This window comes from Ailuropoda melanoleuca, chromosome 1 (assembly GCF_002007445.2).
Source record: "Ailuropoda melanoleuca isolate Jingjing chromosome 1, ASM200744v2, whole genome shotgun sequence".
NCBI lineage: Eukaryota > Metazoa > Chordata > Mammalia > Carnivora > Ursidae > Ailuropoda > Ailuropoda melanoleuca.
In genome coordinates, this window is record NC_048218.1 from 180448148 (window position 1) to 180461992 (window position 13845).

At 40.2% G+C, this 13845-nt stretch overlaps 1 non-coding gene across 1 annotated transcript; it reads right to left on the reverse strand.

The window, feature by feature from the left end:
• Window positions 1–2165: 2165 nt before the first annotated feature.
• On the reverse strand, window positions 2166–2268 carry LOC117795462. Its single transcript, XR_004619498.1, has one exon. It is a non-coding gene; the product is annotated as a U6 spliceosomal RNA (small nuclear RNA).
• Window positions 2269–13845: the final 11577 nt, after the last annotated feature.

Below are 13845 nucleotides of genomic sequence, written 5' to 3' on the forward strand. Positions count from 1 at the left end.
TTAGTATTAGATTCCATCAATGAGGAAACATCACCTGATAAAACTATGCTGTGAATTTATGTGAACTTCCTATCTAATTAGTAGTATATGCATTCTTATCAAATCCTGTTAGAGCTTGTGTTCTGCTGCACGTAAGGAGCAAACAACAGAAGACCTTCCAGCATCTGTGAAGTCCGGAACACTCTTCTCAGATGTTTGTTGGATTCAGATGTTGATCATTGGTAGTAATAATCTAGAACACATGAGAGATACAGACATCACTTATGCTCAAAGCTTGGGATTAATTAAATCATTCATTCACTGAACTTTATCTGGAGTCCTCCCTCCCTGAGCACACTTACATACAGTGTAATACAGAGCTAAGTAGTATTTGGAGCCCAGTGACTCACACAGGAGTGTTCCTTTATAAAGATGCCTAAAGCTAAGTTAAAGGGTCTCAGTTAAATGATATGCTAAGGCAGTAATTTAGAAGAGGCTGCCCGGCCTCAAATGATTGAAGGCCAAGTGAATGGTACACGTGGGCCCTTTGTCCTAGAGAGTGCAAGAGAAGTGCAAGAGAACTCACCCATCTGTGAGAGTTTGTGGGATGGGGTGGCCGTGGAGGCTTTTTGACAATGAGGTGTGTGTGTATTCAACTTGGAGGGGAGAAGTGTTGGGAAGAATATCAGCCAGGCACCCATTCGGAAAGGCACGCCATACCAGTAATGTTAGCAGACACAATTTAATATGAGGAATTAGTAACCAGGTTCTGGAGGACATAAAGGGCACTCAGGTATTTCAGAGACAGGAAGTGCAGGAAACAGCAATCGCCCATAGGGGTAGAGGAACAAAGAGAAAAGGTTGGATTAGAAATTAGAAGCTTGGAGAGGAGGTCTCAGAGCTGGTACAGGGGTCCTGCCCAGATGCTGCTTGTGCCTCTTAGAGCCGCAGTGAGGCTGGTTCGAGGGTGTGGGGAAAACCTGCAAATGGTGGAGCTGCTGCTGCAGGAAGAACTGTTCCTGGAATGACCCCCACAGGGACGTCCAACAGGAAGAAAGGCCCCCTGTAGCGCCGCCTCCTGGAAGAGCTACAAGGATCAGCTTGCAAAGCAGGACCGGTTTGCAGCCTCAGCCTTCGGCCCCCAGCCACACACAGAGGGGTGAGTTTGAGACTGAGAGACAACAGTCTAATAACCAGTCCTGGAAGGAATGGGAACAGGGTCGACTACAGGCCGGGAAAATAGTTTAAGCAAACTGGTAATAGTATCTACCAGGTCCAAGTGTCCACTATGCATAGTTTTACCCACTTACTCATTAGTCCTCACAGTGACCTCAGGAAATCAGTATTGTATTCACCTGTGGTGAAGATGAAGCGCCCTAGCCCGGCGTAAACAACTCCCCACACTTACCCGGCACGTGAGGGCAGAACAGATCTGCTCGCAGGACTGTCCGATTGCAGGCTCCACCCTTCACAGGATGCACAGTGTTTGCTCAAAATGGGCTCGGTGCATCCAAGCAGCCCGGGGTAGTGTGACTAGAAAAGTGGAGATTTGGAAAGGTGATTTTTGGCTAATTTGTGGAGGGGCAAGGGATTTGGGCCTTTTAGGCAATGGGAACCAGTGAAAATTTTGGAATACAGCAGTGAAATGGTGGAAACTTATTTTAGAGAGATTTATTTGGAGTGAGCAAGATGATTTGGAGAGAGGAATCTGGGCAAGTGAGGCTCATTATGAATTACAGTAATTTAGAAAGGAGGTGATAGGGGCCTTGGTTTGGGTGGTGGCAATGAGAAAGAAAAGGCAGAACTATATGGAAGAAAGAATGAACGTGAATGGAGAGACACAGATATTGCACGAAAAGTAGAACTCAAAGATAATTCTGGTTTTTGGGTGTAGATAACTAGCAGGATAATGATACTGCCTTTTGAAACAAATTCTGGGGATTCTGGAATGCCTTTCCTTTAAGAATGTGGCCTCTGCCTGGGCGCACTGCCCCATCCCCCAACAACCGTGACAGCAGGGCGCCCCAGTGCTCTGCTGCCTCATCCTGGATTCTCATCAGCAAAGTTGATAATTTCGAATTGAGAGGTAACTACTTACTGCGTAGTCAGGGAAAATATTTGACTGGAGATGAGGAACTGGATTCTGTCAGCCTGTTATTGCTGTGTATTTTACTTTTTTTTTTTTTTCGTATATGGAACGCATCGCGAATTTGCATGTGATCCTTGTGCAGGGACCGTGCTAATCTTCTCTGTCTGGTTCCAGCTTTAGTACATGCACTGCCAAAGTGAGCACGCTGTGCATTTTACTTTGTCCAACTTGTGACTAAGAGAGTTTATTAGAATAATGGATATCAGTGGTTCTCTAACTCGTTTTCATCATAATCACCGGTGGAAATTTTAAATAATACAACACCTGGACCCATCTTCAGAGTATCTAATTTCAATTCATCTAGGACAGGACTTATTATTTTTTTGTAGAGGGTGGGTCCCCTGTGGGGTGGGGCCAGCAAAAAGGGGGGTCCTGGAAGAGGGGTGGGACATGGTGGAAGGTGTGGTCAGGACCTAGCCTTTTTTTTTTTTAATTAGCATCTCTGCTTATTTATTTGAATGCCTCTTCACATACATTCTCTACGGACCTCAGAGTTTCACTAATGCAAGCTCCAGGCCCAAGGGATGTCAGTGCAAGAGAACTCACCCAGAACAGTTGACCCCATTAAGGAAGGTGGTGAGCATTTTGCAAGATAAAGTGGCCGGAGAAGAAAATATCTCTGTTTACCAGAAAAGGCACAACCTAGTAAGCATTTTAGATTTGCATGGCCTCAACCAATAAAAACACATTTAATATTTTTGATTGTATGTGCATACTGTGGGGATCTCTGAGAGGGATAGATTTTGCATATGACTGCAATTTTTATTTTATTTTTTTTTAAAAGATTTTATTTATTTATTTGACAGAGACAGAAACAGCCAGCGAGAGAGGGAACACAAGCAAGGGGAGTGGGAGAGGAAGAAGCAGGCTCACAGCAGAGGAGCCTGATGTGGGGCTCGATCCCATAACGCCGGGATCACGCCCTGAGCTGAAGGCAGACGCTTAACCGCTGTGCCACCCAGGCGCCCCAATGACTGCAATTTTTAGATGAGCAGCATGTTATATTTCAGTGACCCCCCAATTCTCCCAAAGGGTAGGTACTAAAGTCAGTACTTAAGGCAAAAGATAACCAACACTACCCTTGAAATTCCCATAAAGATACGAAGGTGGTAGAGCTCGTTCCCAGTTCAATACAGTTTTCCCTCTAGTGTTAAAACAGATTGCTTCTTCTCTGGGCCCTTAAGAGATGGTTGGTTTGTGTTTAAAAAGGACTATTTGTACCTAAAAACAATATCTTTAATACAAACCTCACACCCAGAGGGCTGAGAAGCTTAAGTTGAGAGAGGCTCTGGCTTAGTAGCAAGGAGGGTACGTGAAGGAAATTTTCAAGTTGTCACAGTGGGAGGGTTGGCCTGCTCCAAGCTACTCTATCTTACCTGAGGGCAGAGGGCCTGGACAAGCTGTCTAGGCCGCTGTATCTGGGTACCATAACTAGTGGGTACAGGAACGAAGACACAAGTCCGTCTTGAGCAGACTCCTTCCATTATGAGAGCAATCATTTGTGTGGCTAGTCTTAGTTATGTGAATGTAAAGGCACTAGACTCTCTCCTTGCCTAGGAAAAAGATGTAACAGAGTTTTTTAAAACGTTCTGTGGTTTATCAGTTTGCAAAAAGAGCCCTGGAGGCTTCTGTAAGGGAGTGGATGCAAGACCTCATGCTCTTCTTCCTGAGTTGAAATTAGAGAAACCAGCTTTTAAGAGTGTGGCCCTAACGATCTGCTGGCAAGGGAGGCTTCCAGAAGCCTCAGAGGGGAATTCCTCAGGACAGAATCTGCTGGTGATACAGGATGCACAAAGAAGAGTTCTTGAAAAGCATATAGGTGAGACTGAGGAACCTCCAGCCCTAGCCGCTAAGCTGTGCTGTCACTCTTCGAGAGCAATGGCTGACTATGTGAGTGAACACAGATAGCTTTAAACTTGGAGCCCAAGCATGAGCTTTGGGCTGGGCAGGGATCTGACCCAGCAAGGGTATCACCTGATACTTGAGCCAGAGTCCTTGTAACTCCACAGGATTCGTGTTCAGTGATGACACGGTACTTGTAAAAGTCACAGAAGCAAGAATGCCCATAGGCCGAAGAGACTCTCCAGTTATGCCGTTTGGAAGTATCGCCCCACCTGGGCTCAGGGAGTCCCTGGGATTCTTGGGCAATTTGAAGTAGGAATCCCAAGAGAGCCCCTGGATTTCTGTAAATTAGGAATGATTAAGCAATAACCAGGGGAAACGTATAAAGCTGATAAAGATATGGGGAAATACAATTCTTAGTAGCGTGTTGATATTTATGTGTTTCAAGACAACCAGCTATCAGGGACCATTAGGCATTTGAGGTCTTTTTGATCATTTATAGGAAATTGATCAGAATGTGAATTTCTGATGCTTTCATGAGTGGGTCATTTTATATATATAAATTGAATATATTATATATATATAAATTGAAGATACTTCTTGAGCCATAAGAAGTGTGGAGCTATAAGGAGCTATAGATTATTATAGGAAATCAGAGTTTTGTTGACTTTAAGAAGTACTTAGAAAGTAATGAGTAATGGTCTTCTACTCTTATATTTTAGTTAATGTGGGTTATTTTCATTAGATTAACACTAAGAAGTCAATATTGTCATCTATTTGTGTCTCTCAGGAGCACTTCTACAGTAATTTTCCAATTGTAATCAACTCACAAAGTGTCCTTGGCAAAGGGTTGGCTCACATACTTATGCCGAGATTCAAAGCTAGATATTATCTTGATATGCACTGTGTATCATGCTTGATGGGACTTTTTTTTTTTTTGAGGATGTAAATCAGAAATTGCTTGCAGAACAGTTGAATTATTCACTTATTCTTTTATTTTAAAAGAATCCTAATTTATTGAATATTTGCTACGTGCCTGTTGCTCTATAGTTGAATCAAAAGTGAGAAGTAAAAGGGGGATTGGTGCAGGGAAAGGGAGGGAAGGAGGGAAAGGAAACAATCATAATCATCCGTGGCTGGTTTTGTATTAGAATTGTAGCTTTAGGGGCGCCTGGGTGGCACAGCGGTTAAGCGTCTGCCTTCGGCTCAGGGCGTGATCCCGGCATTATGGGATCGAGCCCCACATCAGGCTCCTCCGCTATGAGCCTGCTTCTTCCTCTCCCACTCCCCCTGCTTGTGTTCCCTCTCTCGCTGGCTGTCTCTATCTCTGTCGAATAAATAAATAAAATCTTTAAAAAAAAAAAAAAAGAATTGTAGCTTTATAGACTGGTGATGGGTAGTAAGGAGGGCACGTATTGCATGGTGCACTGGGTGTTATACGCAACTAATGAAGCATCAAACTTTACATCGGAATCTGGGGATGTACTGTATGGTGATTAACATAATATAATAAAATAAAATAAAAAAAAGAATTGTAGCTTTATAGATTAATTTTAGTAAAAAGTTGACATTTTACAGTATTAGGTCTTTCTATTGTAATCTCTCCATTCAAAGTATCTCTTATTTCCATTACTAAAGGTTTTAAGATTTTTTTCTTATAATTCTGCACAATCATTGTTTATATCCAGATATTTATATTGCTATTATGAGCAATAGAATCCTAACCAGTTTCCCTACTTTTAATCTAAGTCCTCCTGCATCCACAACTACAAATCTATCCTCCTTTTAGATTGATTGAAGAGGTTTTTTTTTTTTAAAGATTTTATTTATTTATTTGACAGAGATAGAGACAGCCAGCAAGAGAGGGAACACAAACACGGGGAGTGGGAGAGGAAGAAGCAGGCTAATAGCGGAGGAGCCTGATGTGGGGCTCGATCCCAGAACGCCAGGATCACGCCCTGAGCCAAAGGCAGACGCTTAACCGCTGTGCCACCCAGGCGCCCCTGAAGAGTTTTAAAATTATTTTTATTCCCTTACTAAATAGGAAATTACACATTTTTTTCTTAATAGTTATCCTTAAAATTGAGACATGCTTACCTAACAATGCCTAAAGTTTATATTTCTTCCCTCCTTCCTAACAATATAAACAAGTTTAAAATGCTTAATTTTGGTCACTTCCTTTCCATCTTGATATTGTTACCAACACTTGATTTCACCTTTTTCTGTTACCAGAAATGAGTAATTCCTAGTTATTTTTATAAGTTCATTATTGTAAATTTTACTGCATGTATACAAATTTATTTGCTCAGCTTTTCCTCTTGCATTTCTTTTGGAAAATATTTGTTCTGAAGTTCCTATAGATAGGATCTGTTCTTGGTAGATTTGTTTGTCTGAAATGTCTTTATTTTACTCTTGTTCTTTAATATAGTTCAGCTGGATATAAAGTTATAGATTGATTTTTTTTCAGGGTTTTGAAAATATGATTCGAGTGCCTTCTTGTTTTCCCATCACTGCTCTGGAAAAGTCTACTTTTGATCTGATTTTCTTTTCTGGGTAACTTGTCTTTTCTCTTTTGTAGCTTTTGAAATCTCTTTTTCTTCTACTCCCTGCACTTTTGCAACAATATATTTTTGTGTGGATTTATTTTGTTTTGGAACTACTTGGAACTTTGCTTCTTGACATTGAAGATTTATATCTTTCATCCGTTCTGGAAATTGTTCATCTTTCTCAATTTCTCTCTTCTTCTTTTTTAAAAAGATTTTATTTATTTATTTATTTATTAAAAAGAGAGAGAGAACATGCGCAAGCAGGGGGAGGGGCAGAGGAAGAGGGGAAAAGCAGACTCCCCACTGAGCAGGGAGCCCAACTCGGAGCTCAATCCCAGGAACCCAAGATCACGACCTGAGCCATAGGTAGATGCTTAACCAATTGAGCCACCCAGGTGGTCCATCTCTCTTCTTTCTTTCTGGAATTCCTGTTATAAGACATATGATGGACCTCTTAATTCTACTTTTCCTGTCCCTCAACTCCTTTCATATGTTCCATTTTTTTAATATCTTGGGCAGAATTCTAGGTAATTTCCTTAATTTCCTTAGATCTATCTTCCGCTTCACTAACTCTCTCTTTAGCTGTATCTACTTTTCTGTTTACCAGTGAATTTTTTTTAAGGTACATTTAATCAGCATCATGATCAGCTATTACAGTTATCAATTAACAACATGTGAACAACAAAAAAAAAAAACTGCATTAAACCTTCTGTTGGAATGCTTTTCACTTTTCAGAGAACAGAAACTAAAATACCTATTATATGATTAGTCACAAATACCATCCTTATTTTTTTTTTCTTGTAGCAGTTAGGCTCTGCCACTGTGATTGGCTGAGTTCACAAACCTATTGTAACCCAAAGCTTTTCTTTCACTTCTCTGGCTCTCCTTTCCTGCAAACTTTTTTCTTGGCAGTAATTAAAATCTCTGCCACTGCCATAACTACTGGTGTTGCTTAGACACCCATAATGACCTTGGTTTTGTGGTTTGGCAAAGTACTGGCCTTCACCACCACAAGAATAGAAGTTTCCTTTCTTCATGGGTCCAGAATCTGAAGATTGATTGTTGTAATTGCCCAAGTTATTGTGGCTTCTACCACCTCCAAAGCTGCTTCTGTTATTACCAAATCAATTACTGCCATCATATCCACCACCACCAAAGCCATAACAACCCTGGAAGTTTCCTCCATGACCAAAGTTGTCATTTCCTCTAAAATAACCTCCATAACACCTGCCAACATTTTAAGAACTACTTTGACCTACATGAGACACTGGCCATCTCTTGCTTAAGCAGGGCTCTCATTACTTCACAGTTCTCGCTATTCATAGGATGGTATTCTGAATGACAGTCTTATCCATGGAGTTATGGTCACCAAAGGTTACAAAAGCAAAACTTCTCTTCTTGTCACCATCCTCGTCAGTAATGATTTCAATCACCTCAGTCTTCCCATGTTGCTCAAAATTATCTCTTACGTGATGTTCTTCAGTGTCTTCTTTAATGCCACTAATGAAGGTCTTTTTCATAGGTAACTGTGCACCTGGTCTTGAAAAACCTTCTCTTGGGACATCTTCTTTGGTTCTATGATGCTTCCTTCCATCTTGTGTGGCCTTGCATTCATGACTCCATATGCTTGCTCCACAATGGCTTATGTGACAAGCCCAAAGCTTCTAGAGTGCTTGGTGTTTAGATCTTTCATTGCTATGCAGTCTGTGAGTGTTACTCATATTTTTCAGTCTGCCACTGGTTATTTTGAAGTTCAAACCTTTAATGAAGAGCTTCTACAGTTCTTTGGGCTCTTTGAGAGATTCTGAATTATATATGATAGTGGCCGTGGGAAAGAGTTTAACAGTGCTTCCTCAGTGGTGGCCATAGGCAGAAAAATCACTGTTTTAATAACAGTGATTATATTTTTAATTACTGGCTGTTCTTTTTAGTTCTTTTTCAAATATCTTTTAGCTTTCTCTTTTTTCCTTTAAGTATTATTTACTATATTCATATTTATTATTCATTTTGCTTTTTAAAATCATTCCTAAACAGATTTGTTTTATAGTCTGTATATAGTAATTTTATTATCTGATATTCTTGGGAGTCTAAGTGTATGTTTTGTTTTTTATTTTCTGTGACTCTCAATCATGGTGGCTTATTTTGTAGTGTGTTTTGTAATTTTAAATTATCAACTTAGATTTGGTGAAGTATAACATGTGAGAATCCTCTGCAGCCTGGCTGAAAATGTGACCCTCAAAGAGGTTTTCTTCTTGTCTCTGCTAGGCACCTCAATCTAGAACTATTTTGGTTTTTTTTTGTTTGTTTGTTTTAGGATGATACACTGGCTAGATCATTTCTGAAGTGTGCAGGTTACGTTCGTTCTAACATCAACCTAAACAAAGAGAGGCTGGTAGCTGTAAATGGTCCAGGCTATATATTTATTTTAATTCATTTTTTCCTACCCTAATGCCATTTCAGGGCAAACTAGTTCCCAGTTGATTCCCTGTGCTGGTAGTCAGAGTTTTTCTAATTGAACTTGTTGTCCTCTGAAGGTTCTGACTTCATATGGGAAGAGATGGGTTGCTGTAACCTAATTCCAACTCCTCACTTCAAGAAAGCCCAAAACCCTGTTTCCTGCCCTGCCCTGGCCTTTAATTTAAAACCCAATCTTCTAGGGGCACCTGGGTGGCTCAGTCAGTTAAATGTCTGACTCTTGGTTTCAGTTCAGGGCATGACTTCCAGGTCATGAGATTGAGCCCCGCTTTGGGCTCTGCTCATTGTAGAGTCTGCTTGAGATTCTCCCTCTCCCTCTGCCCCTTCCCCACTGTTCACACACTCTCTTGCTCTCATCAGTCAATCAATCAATCAATAAATACCCAATCTTCAAGAGAGGCAGATTAAGAAGCCTGCACTGGGGGCACTAAGGCTTGAGTTTTCAGCATCCTCTTCATATTTAACCTTGGAGCTTTCCTGTATTTGCAGGTGGGAATGGGGAGAGTTTACTTATGTATTTTAAAGGATGCTTATTTTACCTATGTCAAATTTCTGAGCATTTTGCATCAGAAGGCTTCTTTTTAGGGTATTTAGTCTGCCATATTACCAGAAATAGAAGTCTCATTTATATCATTTTCTTTATTCAGTGCTGTTTCCCTGACACTGGGGAAAATATTTGGTATATGTAAATTGTGCCAGATATTTGTTGAATAAATAATTGTTAAATTAAGGAAGAGACTTGAATAACTTTTATACATTTTAAGAGAAAAATTTTGAAACAGAAGTTCTTAACCTCCAGGCAGCATTGGTAAGGGTGAGAATTTTAGGCCCAATTTAAGATCGATGAAAGGAAAATGGCATTTCGGGATGAGTTGATTCCCCTTATGGTTGTCAATATAATCTATGCAGGGAACTGATTCTGCTATATTTGATATAAGGAAAATGCTTACATGTCCCAGAAATAGGGAAATTGCTTTTGGACATCATCTCACTCTATTTATTGGTCCAAAAGAATGAATCACATTCTAGGCGGGATTACACTCTCTGGATTTTATTTATTTATTTATTTTAAGGACCACCTTCTCCATGATCTCACATTTCTTAGCAGCCTTCTCACAAATTAAAATGCATATCTGGGGACTTTTTTTTCACCATGAATAAACATGTGTGTAAATCTATTCCAAACAGTTCTAGAATAATTGTGATACATGCTCCACCCTTTCCCCTGACCCATCATTTAAGATTCCATTTAGACAAAGATTCTTTCTCGCTCTCCTACACTCCTCAGATATTCATATAAGGTCTTGTCCTTGGTTCCCTTACACTCTGAAGAGACTTACTTTTGCTAATTTGACCACCATCGGAAAAAAACCCCAACTACAAGATTGGATTAAGTCAAGAGCTGATTCAAGATCAATTAGAGGTCAGGGCCAGCAATATGTATTATTCCAGCCCTGCTGGATTGTTTTCACATTAGAAGGTAGAGGAAAGGTCCCCTGTTGTTTCTTGGGACAATATCTAATAATCTAGGATTATACAAACCTCCCCAACTTGCTTTATGGACAGAAAGACCACCTATCCTTTATGTTAAATGAAGTGAAAATATTATTAACCCTAAGATGCTGATATCATATTTATATGCACTTTGTACCTCTAAAACTATTTTAAAATACATTGTTACATTTGATTCAATTCTGAAAATTTTTTTCTTGGGCATTGTTGCTAAGGAAATTTTAACTCTCTTCCTCAGTGTAAGTGGACAAGACTATTATGAAAACTATTTTTAAAAATTATTGACATGTTAATTCAACCTGAATAAAAGCACTAGGTAGGGGATTGAGGAAAACTTAAATAAATCATGATTTATACCATGTTTGAGTTGGTTCATGATATTTTTAACCATCTTCAAATGTGGGTTGTATCTCCATCTGACAAGGAAAGTAGATTTCTTATGACCAGAAATCCCAGATTTTCTAGGAGGATTTAGAAGCCATTTTATTTTAAATAAAAGTGCTTTGTGAAATGAATAACTAAAAGTCACATTCTGGTAGAACTTGGCTAAATGTGTATCTAACATGATTTTTTTCTCTGGATTGCATATAAATTTAATCAGAAAACATAGAAATATTTTGACAGTCCACACATCCTAATTTTTGTTTGGAAAATGTGGTCATTGAACCAACCAAGTCATTTTCAATAGCTCATTGGACAGAATACTTCTGACTAAGTTTTAATCAGAGGATGCTCTGATATACTGGAAAGGACACTGGAGTGAGAGTTGGAAGACAAATATTTGAGTCCAGACCCTGCCTCTTATAAGTCTTTTTATCATCTTGGGCCAATTACCAAATCTCTCTGAAATTTATCTCATCTTAAAAAAAGAGGATAATCGTATCTATATCTAAGGGTAGTTATAAGGACTAAATCCAAGCATGCACGAGAAACTGCTTGTCAGGTAAGAAGCAAAGTACACGTGTTCTGTGTTAGCCCTCCCTGAAGGTTCTGAGCAAGGGCACGTTTGTCTTAGTCACTGCTGCGCTTCCAGTACTGTATGTAGCACAGCAGTTGACTCACAGGAGATGCTCAATACAGACTGATGGAATGAATAATAGCTGTTCTTCCCTGAAGGTGATTCAGTGTGTTGTTTATATCACAGTCTGAACCATGAAATTTCTTTTGTTTTCCCATGAACAAGATATGGAGGTTAGAATAAATTATGTGCATTGTTCCTTCCAAATGTGACGTTCTATGATTCTATGAATCCTCACTCTCAGACTCTTGGAAGTGTCATGTAACCTCATTGCTCTGTTGAAGTCTCGTATCCATATGACAGAACAACATAATTCTCAGACACCATTTAATTGTATGTCTACAATATACAAACCAGAAGGATAATCCTGACCCAATCATTTAGTCAGTTCAGAAAAAGTGAAAGAAAATCACCAGTGAATGAATGGTTAATAACTAGAAGCATTCAAATTCATTTATCTGTATAGTATACTAATTCTTACTCCAGTTCCTAAGTGCTGTAGAAGAGGGAAATTTCTCATCTGTGAATCATGATCCTAATAAAATCTCCAAGGGCTGGTGTAAATACCCACAAAACACTGGTGCTTGTTATTTCCTGAGAGTTGCTGAGAAGATAAGGCGTTGTTTATAGTTACAGCAATATGTAAGAAAATTAAACCCGTACTCCCTTCTTCTCCTAGTCCTCTTAGGCTGGGAATATTTGTCTTGATTAAGAATGATTCCACAATGACAACTCAGAGTTCAAGGCCTTTCATGAAGTCTTCATTACTATTGGAGAATAATGATCAAGGAACAGATGCCAAAGTTTATTTGGGTGGGTGGACTTTTGGAGACTCCAATTCAGATTTCATTTTCTGTGTTTCCTGCCATTTGTTCGGCTGGTGTGTCACCTCCACCTGTCACATGAGGCCCCGAAACATTCACAGATGGGTTTGCCATGCTCCCTAGCCTCTGCTGAGGTGACCAGGGTGAGCAATCTGGCTGACTGGACACTGGATGCATCTTCGTCATTTATTTGAATTGGGTTTACGGGCAGTAATATGATTCCTCTCATCCGTGCAACTTAGGAAGGACTGCGGTGCTATTAAAATAGGATTGGGTGGACTGCCTGGGGAAATCCAGGGCCTATGATTCAATTACAGGGGCTTTCACAGGGTCAGTCACTACTCGGAAATTACAAAATCAAGTCAAGAGTCCAAAAATAGTCTAAATGGTAAACTGATCATGTTGATCAGATTTTAATCATGCTCTATTATCTAGAACTAGATCATAGCATGAGGGAACAGATGAAGAGTTATTTGTTCATCGAAGTGGTTTTGTCTGGTCTGTATCTCCATGGGCAGCCAAAAACATAAATTCGTTTGGGTCCATGAAAAATTGTCAGGTGGAAGACTGGCTTTCCAGTTCCTTCTTTTGGCCGGTTGTCATTGCCCCCAATCTCTATCCAGTTTGGGTTATCCTTTGTTTAGTCTGCCATCCAGGCTTGTTTCTTTCTCCTCTCTTCCCACGTTGCACCCAGCTTGTGCTCTCCCCTTCCCGCTCTTCACTGACACACATTGGACAGCACTTGGATTGCTTCGCTCTCCTAAAATTCCACCCGTCCAAGGCTAGGGTTAACTGCAGTAGGGATAACTGGCAGTGTGTGTGTGTGGGGGGGGAGGTGTTCAAGGATCAAACTGCAAATGATACCCATCCTAGTCTTAAACTGGAGATTCTATTTTTTTTTTTGCCTGAAACTCAGTCTTTCTCCATGTTTTGGTGCCCTCTCTTTCTTATTGCCCTCCTCTGTGTCCTGAGAAACTCAAAATTACTCAACTATTTAATGCAGAGCTATAACAGCCTTACTCTTCCACCTTCCAGGCCGTATCTTGGGGCTTCTCTTTCCCAGTGAGCGTTGTGAAACTGAGGAGTTCCTAGGAGTTCCAGGCCGTATCTTGGGGCTTCTCTTTCCCAGTGAGCGTTGTGAAACTGAGGAGTTCCTAGGAAGACTTTTGCCTTCAGCTTCTGAAACCACACTAGTGTTTTTCCTTGCTAAGCTTCCATCCTTCCTTTGATACCCTACAGTTAATGCCCATCCATGGAAACCCAGGAGCCTGGTGCTTTCCCACCCTCCCAGGACACATTGTGAACTTCAAGTCTCAGCATGTCTTGTTCTGGCCCACGCTGCTGAAGGGTTCTATGATATACCCATTCCAAAAGATTCCTTCCCAGTTAGTCTTATGCATTAATACCAAGATTTAATCCCATTAAACTATCACTCCTGGTGAAGTGTACCTAACTGAAAATGGCAAAAATGTATATGGATTGCATTTCAATAGAGGACTT